At 42.2% G+C, this 17,243-nt stretch overlaps 1 long non-coding RNA gene across 3 annotated transcripts; it reads right to left on the reverse strand.

Moving 5' to 3' along the window:
- Positions 1–7,619: 7,619 nt before the first annotated feature.
- On the reverse strand, positions 7,620–16,882 carry LOC123994405. Of its 3 annotated transcripts, XR_006831654.1 has the most exons (8): positions 16,387–16,876; positions 15,917–16,081; positions 13,025–13,199; positions 12,055–12,427; positions 11,801–11,908; positions 11,127–11,269; positions 9,751–9,847; positions 7,620–9,371 (listed from the first exon to the last, which is right to left on the reverse strand). It is a non-coding gene; the product is annotated as an uncharacterized LOC123994405 (long non-coding RNA). The 3 variants fall into 3 exon arrangements; XR_006831655.1 differs by having other exon boundaries at positions 7,620–9,847; positions 12,055–12,452; positions 16,387–16,882; XR_006831653.1 differs by having other exon boundaries at positions 7,620–9,847; positions 16,387–16,874.
- Between the last annotated feature and the right edge of the window lie 361 nt (positions 16,883–17,243).

Genomic DNA, 17,243 nt, shown 5'->3' on the forward strand with positions numbered 1-17,243 from the left:
TGTCTGTCTGTATAGAGCCTTGCTACTCTTTTTTCAAATGTCTTCACACACATACCTTTTTTTGGCACCATTGGTTAGAGCCTGTAAGTAAGCATTTCACTGTAAGGTTTACACCTGTTGTATTCGGCGCACGTGACAAATAAACTTGGATTTGATTTGTGAGATGCTGCCTCACACTTTCGATGAGCACATCAGCATGAGAGCTGGCTGTACCATTGGATGCAGATACTGCTGCGTTTCAGCAGGGCCAGAAACAGGGTGGCGGCTTTGCTTGCCAACATGTTTCTCAGCAGCCAGTCAAATGGACAACAGTAAGCCACAGGTGTGCCCTATCAGGACCCTTGTTTACTTACACAGCTCAAAAGTAATCACACGGTTGTGCCTATTCTTCAGAAGACCACAGCTCTCATATCTGTTCTGGGGAGACAACAGAGAGCATAATAAAGATGTCCTGAAGTAGTCCTCCATGGAAGCAATTGAGGGTCTGTATACCAGCCTACGGCATGGTAATAATGAAATGGCACTGTTATAACTATTCACAGATAGTTTAAGTCGGATCATCAGCACTCATACATTTATATGCAGATGATGCAGTCTTATACTCTGGCCCCTCCCCGGATGTTGTGTTAAATGCTCTACAATAAAGCTTTCTTACAAGCTTTCTCTGCCCTTAACCTTGTTCTGAAAAACTCAAAAACAAAGGTTATGTGGTTTGGTAAGAAGAATGCCCCTCTCCCCACAGGTATGATTACTACCTCTGAGGATTTAGAGCTGTCCTTCTGTCCTCCTCTGTACTTCTCTCAGCACATATCAAAGTTGCAGGCTAAAGTTAAATCTAGACTTGGTTTCCTCTATCTTAATCACTCCTCTTTCACTCCAGCTGCCAAACTAACCCTGATTCAGATGACCATCCTACCCATGTTAGATTACGGAGACGTAATTTATAGATCAGCAGGTAAGGGTGCTCTCGAGGGCTAGATGTTTCTTATAGGACGCATCACTGAACTCTATACTCTTCTGTAAACTGGTCATCTCTGTATACCCGTCACACGACCCACTGGTTGATGCTTATTTATGAAACCCTCTTAGGCCTCACTCGCCCCTATCTGAGATATCTACCGCAGCCCTCATCCTACACATACAACACCCGTTCTACCAGTCACATTCTGTTAAAAATGCCCAAAGTCTTCTCAGTTCGCTGCAGCTAGCGACTGGAACGAGCTGCAACAAACATTCAAGCTGGACAGTTATCTCAATCTCTACATTCAGACTCAATCATGGACACTCTTACTGACAGTTGTGGCTGCTTTGCGTGATGTACAGTATTGTTGTCTCATCCTTCTTTCCCTTTGTGCTGTTGTCTTTGCCCAATAATGTTTGTAACCTGTGCTGCTGCCATGTTGTGTTGCTACCATGTTGTTGTCATGTTGTGTTGCTACCATGCTGTGTTGTCATGTGTTACTGCCATGCTGTGTTGACAAGTGTTGCTGCCATGCTATGTTGTTGTCTTAGTTCTCTCTTTATGTTGTCTCTCTTGCCATGAGGTGTGTTTTGTCCTATATTTTTTATTTTATAAATTTTTATATTTAATCCTCCGTCCCCGCAAGAGGCCTTTTGCCTTTTGGTAGGCCGTCATTGTAAATAAGAATGTGTCCTTAATGACTTGCCAAGTTAAATAAAGGTTAATTAAAAAATTAAATTAAACAAATACATTTGACAACAACCCAGTAGACATGGGCAGTTATGGTAGCTGTAATGTCATGGTTATTATAGAGTTGTAAATGCTTGATGGTGGCCAGGTGGATCAAGCAGTGTTAGATAGATTTCCACTGGGGCTGAATTAAAAGCCTTGGACAGAATCTGTGTCCCTGGAATCTGCCTGGAATGGCTTATAACAGGCACAGTTGAATTACTGTTATTGAATCACATACAGTATGCAGCGCAAAAGTTGTCATGAGATTAAGTCCAAGGCAGAATGCTGCTTTATTAGCATTGTCAGTGTGTCCAAAAGAGGGCAGCTCAAGGCAGTGTTTTCTCTTTTTGTTTTCCTTTGGAGATGTGCAGCAGAAACACTGTTGACATGAGCCTCATCACTCTACGGCTATTTACTCTGAACGCTCCCCAGCTTCAGATGATAGGATGACCTTGCAGCCTCTAATATGTTGCTTCCTGGCAGAAGGAAGGCACAGATTGTCCTCCACACCATTTCTAAGTATTTGTTAATAGAGGAGCAATTGGAAGAATGCATTGATTGTTTGGAACAACATCATTTCCCCCTATAATTCATGCAACATCCTCTAATGGAGGAGAATGTGCCACTTCATGGTATAGTTCCATTTGACAGCAAGATGCACTCACAATTTAGCTCTAATTGCAGATGAATACCTACAGTAATGCAGTACAACTACCACTGTGTATTCTATAATAATGAGACAATCTCAGTATATTATATAAGTTGGAGAGCCATTTTATCCTGTACTAGCATGCTGGTAACTACAGGGAGCTAAGGTGCTGCAGCACAAATTAATATTAACGGTAATTTGATTCCAACATCCTTGTGTCTTCAGCTGCAGAATATCCCACAGGCAAATTGTCAGTGCTTAGAGAGCGGAGCAAATTAGCCTGGCAATTTTAATTAGCGAGGTTCTGCTTTCTCAAAAAGCCCACCGTCTCCCTCTTCCTTTTGATGAGATATTGACTATGCCCATACTGTAGAAAAATTACAAAAAGGTAAAACTGTGAGTCACGAAAGGAGGAAACTGTATGCATGGGAGAGGCAGTGGACTGTGTTGTAACCCGTTTCCGTGTGAATCTAAGAACATTTTGGTGGGGTAATTAGAGTGACCAAGCTTCAAAAGACTCCTGATAAAAAGGAAGTACTGTAGCCTATAGCATGGAGAGGAGATAAACTAGGTCTGGTTGTACTGCTGCTTATACCAGCTCACAGGTTTATATGATCACGATTCAGTGTGAAGCCAGTGTTAAACTGCCACGTTTTGAACAGGTTATACATGCATGACTATCTAATTAGCTATTTGTGAGGAAGAGGCATAGCTGAAAAACAGATCATAGTCAGTGAAACCAGAAATAACCAAATCATAATTATTTTTTTTTCAATACATTTAAAATTGATAAATTAGTGTATTGTATAATACTGTAGTATAGCATGATTTTGTGCCAGATCAAAGTCAAATGTTCAATTCAGTGAACTGATTCAACCCCCTTGGGGACTGCAGGTTCCTAGATGACCTTCAGGAACTTTAGGTTGGACGCCATATACGTTCTCTCAATCAGGGGCCCACAGGGCCAAATGATTATTGTCATGTCAGCCTGAGGTCCATGTGACTTGACTGACAACATGTCTGACAAAACAGAAAGACCACGAGGACCAACCTCATCACAGCTTCTCTACCTACAGTGCTGTATACAGCTACTGCAGACCTGGGTCATATATGCCTTTCTGCCATTTCAACCAGCCTTGAATTCTCTACTTATCCATAATTACCACAATGTAATCTGTTTGATTGTTATGACCACTAAACAAAAATATAAACACAACATGTAAAGTGTTGTTCCCATGTTTCATCATCTGAAATAAAAGATCCCATAAATGTTCCATATGCACATATGTATGTTTACATCCCTGTTAGTGAGCATTTTTCCTTTGCCAAGATAATCCATCCACCTGACAGGTGTGGCATGTCAAGAAGCTGATTAAACAGCATGATCATTACACAGGGGCACAGCGTCCTGGGGACAATAAAAGGCCACTCTGTTTTGCCATGTAACACAATGCCACAGATGTCTCAAGTTGAGGGATGTGCAATTGGATTGCTGAACTGCAGGAATGTCCACCAGAGCTGTTACCAGATAATCAAATGTTAATATCTCTACCATAAGCCGCCTCCAAAGTCGTTTTAGAGAATTTGGCAGTACGTCCAACCGGCTTCACAACCGCAGACCACGTGTATGGTGTCATATGGGTGAGCAATTTGCTGATGTCAAAGCTGTGAACAGAGTGCCCCATGGTGGCAATGAGGTTATGGTATAGGCAGGCATAAGTTACGAACAACAAACACAATTGCATTTTATCGATGGCAATGAATGCGGAGTACTGTGATGATATCCTGATGCACATTGTCATAACATTCATCCGCCACCATCACCTCATGTTTCAGCATGATAATGCACGGCCCCATGTCGCAAGGATCTGTACACAATTGCTAGACGCTGAAAATGTCCCAGTTATTCAATGGCCTGCATACTTACCAGACATGTCACCATTGAGCATGTTTGGGATGCTCTGGATCAACGTGTACAACAGCGTGTTCCAGGTCCCGCCAATATCCAGGAACTTCGCACAGCTATTGAAAAGAAGTGGGACAACGTTCAACAGCCTGCTCAACTCTATGCGAAGGAGAGGTTCCGCGCCTCATGAGGCAAATGGTGGTCACAGCAGATACTGACTGGTCTTCTGATCCACATCCCTACCTTTATTTTAAGGTATCTGTGACCAACAGATGCATGTCTGTATTCCCTGTCATGTTAAATCCATAGATTAGGGCCTAATTTATTTATTTCAATTGACTGATTTCCTAACATGAACAGTAACTCAGTAAAATCTTAGAAATTGTTGTATTTATATTTTTGTTCAGTATATTTGAAGATGTGGAGACTTGTTGGAAAATGTAGTACATGTAGCTATCTGTACTGTGTTAGAGTATCCTTCTTATCCATGCAAAAGTTAGATTTAATTTTAAAGCCAGTTCAGTACACTGCTGTCATTCCCTAAGGTGATGCCCCAGACTTACTGTATCTATAAATATGGTTACTGGGCTGCATTCCCCCAGTTGCACAGCTCTTTTATGCATACTGCTGTACCCCTTAACATGGCCTGCCACAGAACTAAGACATCCACTATGTCCTGGTCCAGCATGGAGCGCTGCTGGTGGTGATCACTGCACTGACTGGCTGAATCACATCAGCTTTAGCCTCCGCCTCAGATAGCTAACCCTCCGTGCCTGTCATGTCCCCAGGTCAGCCTGAACATCCATAAACATCCTTGGCCAAGACACTGACATTCTGAACTGTGTTTGCTAGAGATAATATTACAACAAAGGCTTGGAGTTTTTCTCATCAGTTTGTGTGGTAAGTATAACACAAACCAAACAACCTATTAAAAATACACAGACCAGTACTGAAAAGATGTGGATGTCTGATGGCAATACTCAATCTGAATGACATTATGTAAACGAGATGACATGCTGAAACAGGAAAGTTGGAAATACTTAATCGTCTAGAATGTCATTGTATGCTGTATCATTAAGATTTCCCTTTACTGGAACTAGGGGCCCGAACCATGGAAAACAGCCCGACTATTATTCCTCCTCCACCAAACTTTACAGTTGGTACTACACATTCTGGCAGGTAGTGTTCCCCTGGTATCCGCCAAACCCAAATTCGTCTGTCGAACTGCCAGATGGTGAAGCGTGATTCATCACACCAGAGAATGCGTTTCCACTGCTCCAGAGTCCAATGGCGGCGAGATTTACACCACTCCAGACGCTTGGCATTGCACATGGTGAACTTAGGCCTGTGTGCGGCTGCTCGGCCAGCAAAACCCATTTCATGAATCTCCCAACGAACAGTTATTGTGCTGATGTCGCTTCTAGCGGCAGTTTGGAACTCGGTAGTGAGTGTTGCAACCAAGAACATACCATTTTAAAGCACTACGCGCTTCAGCACTCGGCGGTCCCGTTCTGTGAGATTGTGAGCAGTTTTTGCTCCTAGAAATGTCCACTTCACAATAACACCACTAACAGTTGACTGGAGCAGGTATAGCAAGGCAGACATTTGAGGAACTGACTTGTTGGAAAGGTGGCATCCTATGTGACGGTGCCATGTTTAAAGTCACTGAGCTCTTAAGTAAGACCATTTTACAGCCAATGTTTGTCTATGGAGATTGAATGGCTGTGTGCCCGATGTTATACAGCTGTCAACAGCAGGTGTGCCTAAAATAGTCAAATCCACAAATTTGAAAGGGCGTCCACATACTTTGTACATAGTGTTTATGTGCCATATGGTCCAAAGACAACAGACAGTTTTAAGTTTAAGATGTTTTCCTTTTCCACTAGATTTGATCATCTTCCTAACTACAAAACAGCACTGAGTGCCATAGCATACACTTTTCCCCCCCGGCCCTTGTCTGCCCCTCCTCTCCAACAGATCAGCAGCTGCTTACAGGGAGGCTGCCCAGCATCGTTAGGTAAGGATGGTAGGTGACTGAGCCAAGGAGGTCAGTGCCTTCCTGCTCGTCTGAATCTCGTATTTTACATATGATTAATTCTGAATTGCTAATAAAAAGGTCTGTGAGCTTATTGACAGCTTTTTAATCGCCTCAATTATGTCATGTCTTGTTTGGCTTGCAATAACCTATACAATTATTCATAAGTTAGCTACCACTATGTTGCCTTGCTACTGTGCCACAATACTCTTGCCAAGCTGCTGAAGCAACTGAAACCTACTGAAATGTTTCAGGTAGGCTATGCATGTTTGGTTATGAATAGAGGGATCATTTGTTGCCTTCTGCAGGTTTTTCATCAGATCATTGTTATCACTGTGCTGACATGAAGATTGCACACTTGGCTGTGTGGGGAGAAACGGAGATAGAAGGCTGTAAGTGCTGGTGGGCGAGTTTCCTCTCTCTGTCCAAGTGCTACATGTTATTTCTGTTTCACAAGAAGGCATTTTTATTAAGCCCAATAAAGTAATGGACTGCTATGGGAATTGTCACATCCTCAGGGAAATGTGCAGTATGAACATGGTACAAGATGTAGTAGAAGCTGACATAGAATATTTATTTGTAAGTACTCACTGAATCAGTTGCTTTCAGTGCAAAAAACAGCACACTCCCCACAGCCAATAGTAATAGCGGTTCTGTCACTCTGTTTGTTACGGTGCATGTGTCAGTGTCTAAGTGTAATAACAAATAAAGCCCACTGAAAGACTCACATGACATCATCTGCAATGTCAGCCATCGTTACTGGACAGCAAACGCCCTCTGCCGTTTGAAAATGTTGCTGCAGGTGGAAATGGGAATGAAATGGAAGAGTTGAATCCAGAGGACTTGTGTTTCTTTTGAACTGTTATTTAACCCTTATTTTACCAGTAAGTTGACTGAGAACTCATTCTCAATTACAGCAACAACATGGGGAATAGTTACGGGGGGAGCGGAGGGGATGAATGAGCAATTGGAAGCTGGGGACAAGCCATAAGAACAAGCCTGAACATCTAATAAAATGGCTACCCAAACTATTTGTTTTGCACCCCCCCCCCCCCCCCCTTTACACTGCTGCTACTCTTCTCTACCTACATGTACATATTACCTCGACTAACCGATGCCCCAGCATGACTCTGTACCTGTACCCCCTGTATATAGCCTCGCTATTGTTATTTTACTTCTGCTCTAATTATTTGTTACTTTTATTTATTTTCTTTTTTAAACTGCATTGTTGGTTAAGGCTGGTAAGTAAGCATTTCACTGTAAAGGTCTACACCTGTATTTGGCACATGTGACAAATAATTTGATTAGGTGGCCATGATGGTTTGAGGGCCAGATCAGGAATTTAGCCAGGACACCAAGGTTAACACCTCTACTCTAACAATAAGTGCCATGGGATCTTTATTGAACACGGAGTGTCAGCACACCCGTTTAACATCCCATCTGAAAGACGACACCCTATACAGGGCAATGTTCCCAATCACTGCCCTGGGGCATTGGGATAAAGAAAAAATACCAGGGGAAAAAGTGACTCCTACTGGCCCTCTAACACCACTGGTCTCCCATCCAGGGACCGTCCAGGACCAACTCTGCTTAGCTTCAGAGGCAAGCCACCAGTGGGATTACATTTGTTATTATACTATAGATTAGTACGTACATAGTATTTGCCATCATCTAAAGTTGTCCACTCAATTAGATGGATTGGTAGTCCTCTAGAGATATAGGCCTGATCAGAATAGACAGTCCTACATTGATTATAACAGAAATGTTCTTCATTATAGTACTAACATGCAGAGAAAACTATTCATGTCAATCTGTGTACATATACATGACAACACCAATACATAAATGAAAGTAATTACAGTGTCAGTGAGCCGTAGCTAAACATACATTGTGATAACAATAACCTGAGAGAGGGAGGACACTGGAATGAAAAATGGAACCCCTAACTGCATAGGATACACGTTATGTCAGGGCTCTCTGCACCAAACCAAACAATGCTTTAGAGCTGCTGGAGTCTGATGAGGACACTGTTGGGCAGAAAATACATTAAATCAGTCTTGTTGCTACTTAACAGCCTTCTGGGGGAAAAAATTAATCACCCTACATTTCCTGCACACACTCAAACTGCCTTTACACTGGCCAAAATAACCTTGCATCTAGCACGTCACCTACTTACTGATGGTAAAAACTGTAGATAGCTTGGTTATCTTATCACTTCAACGACAGAGTTTGTATTGTGCCTCAGACAGATATGCTTGATCGAGCCTCAGCCCCAATTAGTGCTGAATAAATGTCATGACACTGTAATGGTGTTCTGTAAAAGGAAAACAAGAAAAGATGATGGCTAGGGACACAAGCAGGAACTAGGGTTAAACAAAATTAATGAATTCAATTTCTCATCATAATCACGAATGCCTACATAAACCTGTGTATTTTTATCTTCTGCATTTCAGGTTGTTTTTCTGGTTGGTCATTACTTTAGCCAGCTACTGCAGCTTCATAATGGATATAGAATTGAACTTAGAAAGGGACATAGCTACTTTCATAACACTAAATTGAACATCTCTTCCAGTTAGACCGGACTTCCATTTACAGTAATGACCAGCTGATGGCAGCTGCTGATTGGCTGTGGATTTTGAGGTCACTTTAAGTAAGAGCCATCTGAACATTTCACAATCTGCTCCTGATTCTCTGGAATGAGTTCTTTGTTATCATGACCTCTCCATTTCTAATAGAGCGCACACACACCTCATTTTCATGAAATGCTTCTTAAGTTCTAAGTGCTTTCAAAACAGCACTTCAAAAGACACAATTAAAGTTAAAAATATTACATTATGTCGTCACACAAAACAATACACAGCTTTGTCCAAGAAAATGCTGATTCATGTCTTTATAAACACAACCAATAGCAAGACTACAAAACCATCAGCAGAGGTCAATCTCCTTTCTCCAGTACTACAGTTCAGAGCACTTAGGGTCATAACTCAGCCTGTTATTTAGTCTTCTTCAGTGGAAGGCAGCATGTGGTTTTGATCGAGGCTATCCATTCATTTGATTTTCCTGTCATGCTCCTCCTTGCTGTGAGGCCCTGGGAGAAAACGCATTGACTTATCGATTAGACTGAGAGCACAGGCCACATGCCCGCCTACCTTATATGAACTCATCAGTCCGTCAGCTTCTCCCCTGGCCGTAGCCTGCCAGCCAAAGGTGAGGAATGGTATCTCTCACTGGTATAAGCTAGAGGACATTACTTTACTATTCAGCGCTAATTAACAGTAAGAACATTCATGAAATCCTACAAAAAACATTGCTGTTGTGTCAACAGTGTTATTTTATAAAGAGTCTGAGTTACATAAGTATGTAATGGAATGTCATAATAAACAAAGATTTGAAACTTGAAAAGTTCAATTTCAAAAGAGAAATGGATTGTTCAAAACTTGCAGTGAAAGCAAAAAAGTTCCCAGTACTTTTTGCAGAAGGTCACTTTTGGGAGTTCTCTTTTGGCTCTGGACTGCCCCACCCCGTCCTCCTCTACATCGTCCTCTTAGCTGAGGACCACTGAGTCTAAAAGGGAACACACAGAACAGTTCAATGGTTATTACTATGTGTCTATAGATATGTTATCTGTAGTCAAATGACAGTTTCATCAGTTTTATAAATGTGTGACTTGTTAAGCACATTTCTACTCCTGAACGTTTTTAGACTCGTCACAACAGGGATTGAATACTTATCAGTGCCTTCAGAAAGTATTCACACCTCTTGACTTTTCCACATTTTGTTGTGTTAAAGCCTGAATTTAAAATGGATTGAGATGTTGTGTCACTGGCCAACACACAATACCCCATAATGTCAAAGTGGATATGTTTTTACAAATTAATAAAAACTATAAAGTTGAAATGTCTTGTGTTAATAAGTATTCAATCCCTGTTATGGCAAGCCTAAAAAAGTTCAGGAGTAAAAATGTGCTTAACAAGTCACATAAGTTGCACGGACTCTGTGTGCAACAGTCTTTAACATGATTTTTGATAGACTACCTCATCTCTCTACCCCACACATACAATTATCTGTATGTTCCCTCAGTTGAGCAGTGAATATCAAACACAGATTCAACCACAAAGACCAGGGAGGTTTTCCAATACCTTGCAAAGAAATTGGTAGATCCATAAAAACAACAGATATTAAATATCCCTTTGATCATGGTGAAGTTATTAATGACACTTTGGATGGTGTATCAATACTACCAGTCACTACAAAGATCTAGGCATTCCAGATCAGGGATTTCACCATGATGCCAATGGTAACTTTAAAACAGTTAGAGTTTAATGGCTGTGATAGGAGAAAACTGAGGATGGATCATCAACATTGTATTTACTCCAAAATACTAACCTGAAATGACAGAGTGAAAAGAAAGAAGTCTGTACAGAATAAAATTATTCCAAAACATGCATCCTGCAACTTGACAGAGCTTGAAGAATTGTAAAAATAATTATCCAGGTGTGCAAAGCGCGTAGAGACTTACCCAGAAAGACACAGCTTTAATCGCTGCCAAATGTGATTCTAACATGTATTGACTCAGGGGTGTGAATACTTATGTAAATTAGATATTTCTGTATATTATTTGTAATACATTAGATTCTAAAAACATTTTAACTTTGTCATTGAATGTAGATGGGTGATAAAAACATGTTTAATCTATTTTGAATTCAGGCTCTAACACAACAAAATGTGGAATAAGTTCAGGGGTATGAATACTTTGTGAAGGCACACTACTTGTATAACATAATAAAAGAGGGTATTCATATGAAGAGGCAATGTGACAATATGGTGTGTAGGTGGAAGTTACCTCCGGTCTGTAGCTTGTCTTTGGCTTTCAGAGTGTTGTTCTTCCCTGAGGGTCTCTGCTGCTGCTGCTCCTCCAAGGCCACAGAAGTCTGCAGGGCTGTGTTCCGAGCGCCCTTATACTCACTCACCAGACCCATCTCACGCCTGGGGACAGTCGTCAGTTTGATAAAACAATAGCAGAATATTTCTTAACATGGTAAACTTGCAATTAGTCTCACAGGGTCATCCTTCCAAATCTCATCTCGTTGACTCTTTTGCATTTAAATGGCATTCAACCCTAGCATTTGATTGGCTCTGTGTAGAAAATGAAGTTCCCCTTCAGGAGAGAAATGTGTTTGATTTTCATTTTACCTTGTTCTGTCCATCCCTCTTTTCCTACCATGTCAGACAAAAAAATGTAATAGCCTATGCAGCTTTATTTATTGTTGTGCAACATTATGAGTAAGCTCTAACAATAGTCTTTCAGCTTGAACATGTGGATTTAATACTGATTGGTGGTGCGTAACAAATGTTTTAATGAGAAGCAGCACCCTCTGCTGTGCTAACATGGCATAGGTAATTGGCACCTCCCTGTGGCAATGGCAGATGCATCCTGTTTCAACAAAATGGAGGAAAGACATCCTATGAAGGGATGCATGGAGACAATCCCAGAGACTGTACCCTGTTCCTCCTCACCTCCCAAGCCACACTCTCCAGGTCCAGCGCAGCTGTTCTGTCCTGCAGGCTGTGCTGGAACACACTAGACTGGTACTTCTCCTTCACCTCCTGCTCCAGAGACGAGATCTGAAACAAAAGGACACACAATAGACTCATGGATGTTTCGAAAATATTCCTCATCACAATTCGCCGATGAATAGACTGAACATTATTTTATAGTGAGTGGTCATTTGTCTGTTTGAAAAATATATAAAACTCTTAAAGGAACATACTGTACAATTGTCCTTTTCTCCCCTCAGTTCAATGTCCTTTGAGCGAAGCTCGACCAACAACATGAAGACCTTCTCTCTCCAGCGGTGCAGAACCAGAGTGCCTTCAAGAGGGTCTGACCTAGTCTGTGGACATGACTAAGCCTTTGCGTAACCCTCAGAGCTCTTAGATAGTTATACACATGTGGGAATGGATATTAATAAAATATCTGACAAAAATAAAAGGGATTTTACATCAGCTATGGCACCGTTAACAATTGATCACATGCCTTCTCAACCCTCTTCTCCTCTTGTAGGGCCAATATGTCATTCAGAGTTGAGTCTGACCGTCAAACTCTGTTGTCACCTGCAGAGCCTCCTTCTCCTTATTCAGCTTCTATAGAGGAATTCAGATTAGAATACTGGAGACTACTTATTATATAGTAATATGAATGTATGGTATGAGCATATTTGCATATTAAATCAGCCAAGATAAACCTTGTTCTACAGGCAACACTTTCTCTGCTGGAGGAACAACCAATTTCTCTGCTCAGTTAAAGCACCAACTGTCCTTTTCCTTGTGTTTCCTTAGAGCAGGGGTTACCAAACTTTTTCACTCAAGCCCCCCTTCCAGCGTTGGGGAACATCCCACACCCCCTGTGTGTGCCACATCTATTTCTATGGGCACAAGCACTGATCAACAACTGTTCACAACACCCCTCGTTGGCAGAGAGAAAATGTTGCAGCTTTAAAACTAATTATCTTCCAATTCGACATACATTTTGCCATGTGTCAAATGTGTATTCATGTGATATTTGATTGACTCCAGCATTACTACAAATTCTATGGGCTAAAAGTAGAAAAAAATGTGGAAAAGGACAAGGGGTCTGAATACTTTCTTTAAAATAGTCTTATTGGAATGTTCAATTGATATGCAGCATGTTTGCTCAATTGTTCAGAAAGAAATTCGAACAATTTGAAGAGGTCTTGTTACCTGCGTTTCATGTTTCCTGTTGGATTCATCCAGTTGCTTCTTTAGTTTCTGCATTTCCTGCTTGACTTCCTCCCAAGCCTGCAGCCTAGCCGTCTCAGCTTCCCTGGTCAGCCTCTGGGCCTCCTGTCTGCACTTCACTCCTCAGCGTCTCCACCTCCCCAGACTCCCTCTCCAGCTGCATACAACAGACAGAAAACATTGTGTAATACAAAGTCAATGGAGTACATAAAGAGGTTTGAATGGAAACCTGGGAGCAGGGAATTGATATTTAAACAATAAATGGGGTGAGCCTCCTGGGTGGCACAGTGGTCTAAGGCACTGCATCACAGTGCTAGCTGTGCCACCTTAGATTCTGGGTTTGAGCCCAGGCTCTGTCGCAGCCGGCCGCGACCAGGAGGTCGACGCACAATTGGCCCAGTGTCGTCCGGGTTAGGGAGGGTTTGTCCGGCAGGGATGTCCTTGTCTCATTGCACACTAGCGACTTGTGTGGCGGGCCGGACGCAGTGCACTCTGACCAGGTCGCCAGGTGTACGGTGTTTCCTCCGACACATTGGTGCGGCTGGCTTTCGGGTTGGATGTGCGTTGTGTCAAGAAGCAGTGCGGCTTGGTTGGGTTGTGTTTCGGAGGACGCATGGCTCTCGACCTTCGCCTCTCCTGAGTCCGTACGGGAGTTGCAGCGATGAGACAAGACTAACTACTACCAATTGGATACCACGAAATTGGGGAGACAAAAAGGGGTAAAAATAAAAGGTATAAACAAATGGGGTGAAGCAGTGATTCACAATGGCAGTCATTGGGGGCTACAAGCATAACTGACGAGGCTTCTACACCATTTTTTTGGACAGTCAATATACAGTTTTGCAATCATACCATTGTTGCTGTTGGTAGGAAAACCTCAGTGGCTGCAATCTAGATGCAAACCAACTGAAATTTCCCCCAGTTACTATCACGGGTGAGCTGGGATGAAAATAAACAAAAACCTAGAGTTCTTGTGAATAACTGTTACCTGGGTGCTGAGGCTCTCTTTTTCCTCTCTCTTTTGAACCAGCTCCCCAGTGACTTGGCTGAGCTCAGTCATACATAACTCCTCCCACATCGCCAACAACGCTTTTCACAGTTGGCTGGATGCCCTTTGGGTGGTGGACCATTCTTGATACACACGGAAACTTGTGTGAAAAACCCAGCAGCATTGCAGTTCTTGACACAAATCAGTGTACCTGGCACCTACTACCATACCCCGTTCAAAGGCACATAAATATTTAGTCTTGTCTTTTGTCTTGCCCATTCACCCTCTGAATCATAGCGCCGACAGAGATCGCTTCAAGTTCTTAGGAAACTACCGTAATTTCCGGACTATAAGCCGCTACTTTATTCCCACACTTTGAACCTCGCAGTTTATACAATGACGCGGCTAATTTATGGATTTTTCCCGCTTTCACAAGATTCATGCCGCCAAAAAACTGGCTATTCAACTCCAACACCAAAGGAGATGACTTCAGTGGTTTCAGTGCACAGGAGGAGGAAGATAGTGACCAATGACTTTCTTGATAGGCTACTGTTTTAATTTTTGTTACAAGCCGTGTTTCGTTAAAGCCTATTTCTTTTTGTTACAAGCCGTGTTTCGTTTAAAGGCTGTGTAAAGTTAATTTGTTTCAATGTACCGCTAGGCACCTGCGGCTTATAGACATGTATGGCTTATTTATGTACAAAAGACAGATTTTTTTATAATTCAGTGGGTGCGGTTTATATTCAGGTGCGCTTAATAGTCCAGCAATTACAGTATGCAGTATTTTGTTTTTTTAATGTATTATTTCTTACATTGTTACCCCAGGAAATGTTAAGTCTTATTACATGCATCCGGGAAGAACTATTGGATATAAGAGCAACGTCAACTTACCAACATTACGACCAGAAATATGACTCTCCCGAAGTGGATCCTCTGTTCGGAAAACCACCCAGGACAATTGAGCTAATTCCAGTAGGCGATCCAAAACCACTACGATCAAGGGTTGCCTTCTAGAGACACATCAGAGATTGTAGGAAACAACATCTCCACTTCGGTGATCCTCAAGGGTGCATGCTCAGCCCCCCCTGTACTCTCTGTTCACCCACAACTGCGTGACCATGCACACCAACTCAATCATCAAGTTTGCAGATGACACAACAGTAGTGGGCTTGATTACCAACAACGACAAGACAGCCTACAGGGAGGTGGTGAGGGCACTCGGAGTGTGGTGTCAGGAGTTGACCTCTTCCGCAGCAACCAGTGATCCGGGTCAACAGCATCAATGTAACAGTTTAGCTTCCATCCCTCTCCTCGCCCCTGGGCTCGAACCAGGGACCCTCTGCACACATCAACAACTGCCTCCCACGAAGCATCTTTACCCAAAAGCCGCAGACCTTGCAGGGCAAGGGGAACAACTACTTCAAGGTCTCAGAGCGAGTGACGTCACCGATTGAAACACTATTAGTGCGCACCCCGCTAACTAGCTAGCCATTTCACATTGGTTACATATGCAGCTCGGCCATCGCTCATCCATATACTTACATCTACATATTCTCATTCACCCCTTTAGATTTGTGTGTATAAGGTAGTTGTTGTGGAATTGTTAGATTACATGTTAGATATTACTGCACTGTTGGAACTAGAAGCACAAGCACATTGCAATAACATCTGCTAACCATGTGTATGTGACAAATAAAATGTTATTTGAATGGCACACATACACAATCCATGTCTCAAGGCTTTAAAAAAACCTTCTTTAACCCGTCTCCTCCCCTTCATCTACACTGATTGACATAGATTTCTCAAGTGACATCAATAATGGATCATAGCTTTACCCTGGATTCACCTGGTCAGTCTATATGCCATGATGATAAATCACTGCTCACCTCTCTCTCCAGATCAGAATCCTCTGGTTTGGTGGTGTTGTGGCAGGGGTGACCCATGTTATTGGTGTGGTCCCTCACCCATTGCAGTCCCTGGTACTGTGATTGAGGCAGACTGGATGCTTGCTGTGAAATGGGACGGGGGAATCAGTGTCCTTTGATTTCCCTCTGAAAAACAATATGCAACACTTAATACGTGAGGATCATTAACTTGCAAAAAGCCCACGACAATAGATCTGCAAGACAGGTTCAAGATAATACATGTTAACAGAATAATTATATGCAGAATTATTATAAAACACATTCATTGGACCATCGCCGGAGCTAAAATTACTGTACAGAAAGTTTGCCATCAAGGTGGAACATTAACACAATCGTGGTGAATTTCAGCTGTCTACTCAGAAAACACGAGTGTTTTACTGTCATTCTATTAACTTAAACGTTTTTCAAATGATCTACAGCCACTTTATTACCTGATTTCCCCACCGCTAGTCACGCTTTCAATGCTAATCCTGTAGAATTAGCAACTGTTCAATTGTTCAATTAAAGTGTTTCTTTTTCAAACGCTCCTCGTGGAATTGTTTAGAAGGGTGTGATTGCGGCGCGCAATTCAGGGCGTTCCTGCATGTGCAATTCCTCCCCTTTATACGTCCATTAGTCAATTTTACAGCAAGAACTACGGTACGAGCACTGCTTTCCCGAAGTTAACGTTTACGGGCCTCTCATCCTCATTGCATCTTTCCATCAGAGAATCGTAAAATGACCTAAGTTCTACAACGAGTTACAAAAGACGACTCTTTCTTTTATGTACCAACATTTTGAACAACACTTTCATGGCAATGCCACGCCTGGTTCCCAAATACATTGATTACGTATCTCGCGCAGCAATAGTCGAGTGGATTCGATTAAGTCAGTTCCAGTGTTTTTTAAGTCAGTTCCAGCGACTTTTCCTTATCAATTCTGCCGCAAACGAGAGTTGCAGTATATGTAACATAAGTCGCAGCATTGCGCACACACAGGATGGGAAATAGAAGAGGAGGGGGCGATAACGCTACGTTGGGGACCATATTCGTGCTGCAGCAAGGCAAATTGGTGCTGTGACGTCGTCGCGGCAACAGCGAAACTCAGCAGAAACATAGTTGGCAACACTGGTCAGTGAAGTCAGTTGTCATGATGAGCCCTTCCCAGCTAGCTATCCATAGGTGTGACTAGAAACTTCAGAGAGAATTAAAAACTTGTCTGCCGAAATTGGGACTTGGGAGTGTGTTCACAATCATTTCGTTTTTATCGGAGTAGCTCATTTTTTGTTGATTTTACAAACATTTTTAGA

This window comes from Oncorhynchus gorbuscha, linkage group LG02 (assembly GCF_021184085.1).
Source record: "Oncorhynchus gorbuscha isolate QuinsamMale2020 ecotype Even-year linkage group LG02, OgorEven_v1.0, whole genome shotgun sequence".
In the NCBI taxonomy this organism is placed as follows: Eukaryota; Metazoa; Chordata; class Actinopteri; order Salmoniformes; family Salmonidae; genus Oncorhynchus; species Oncorhynchus gorbuscha.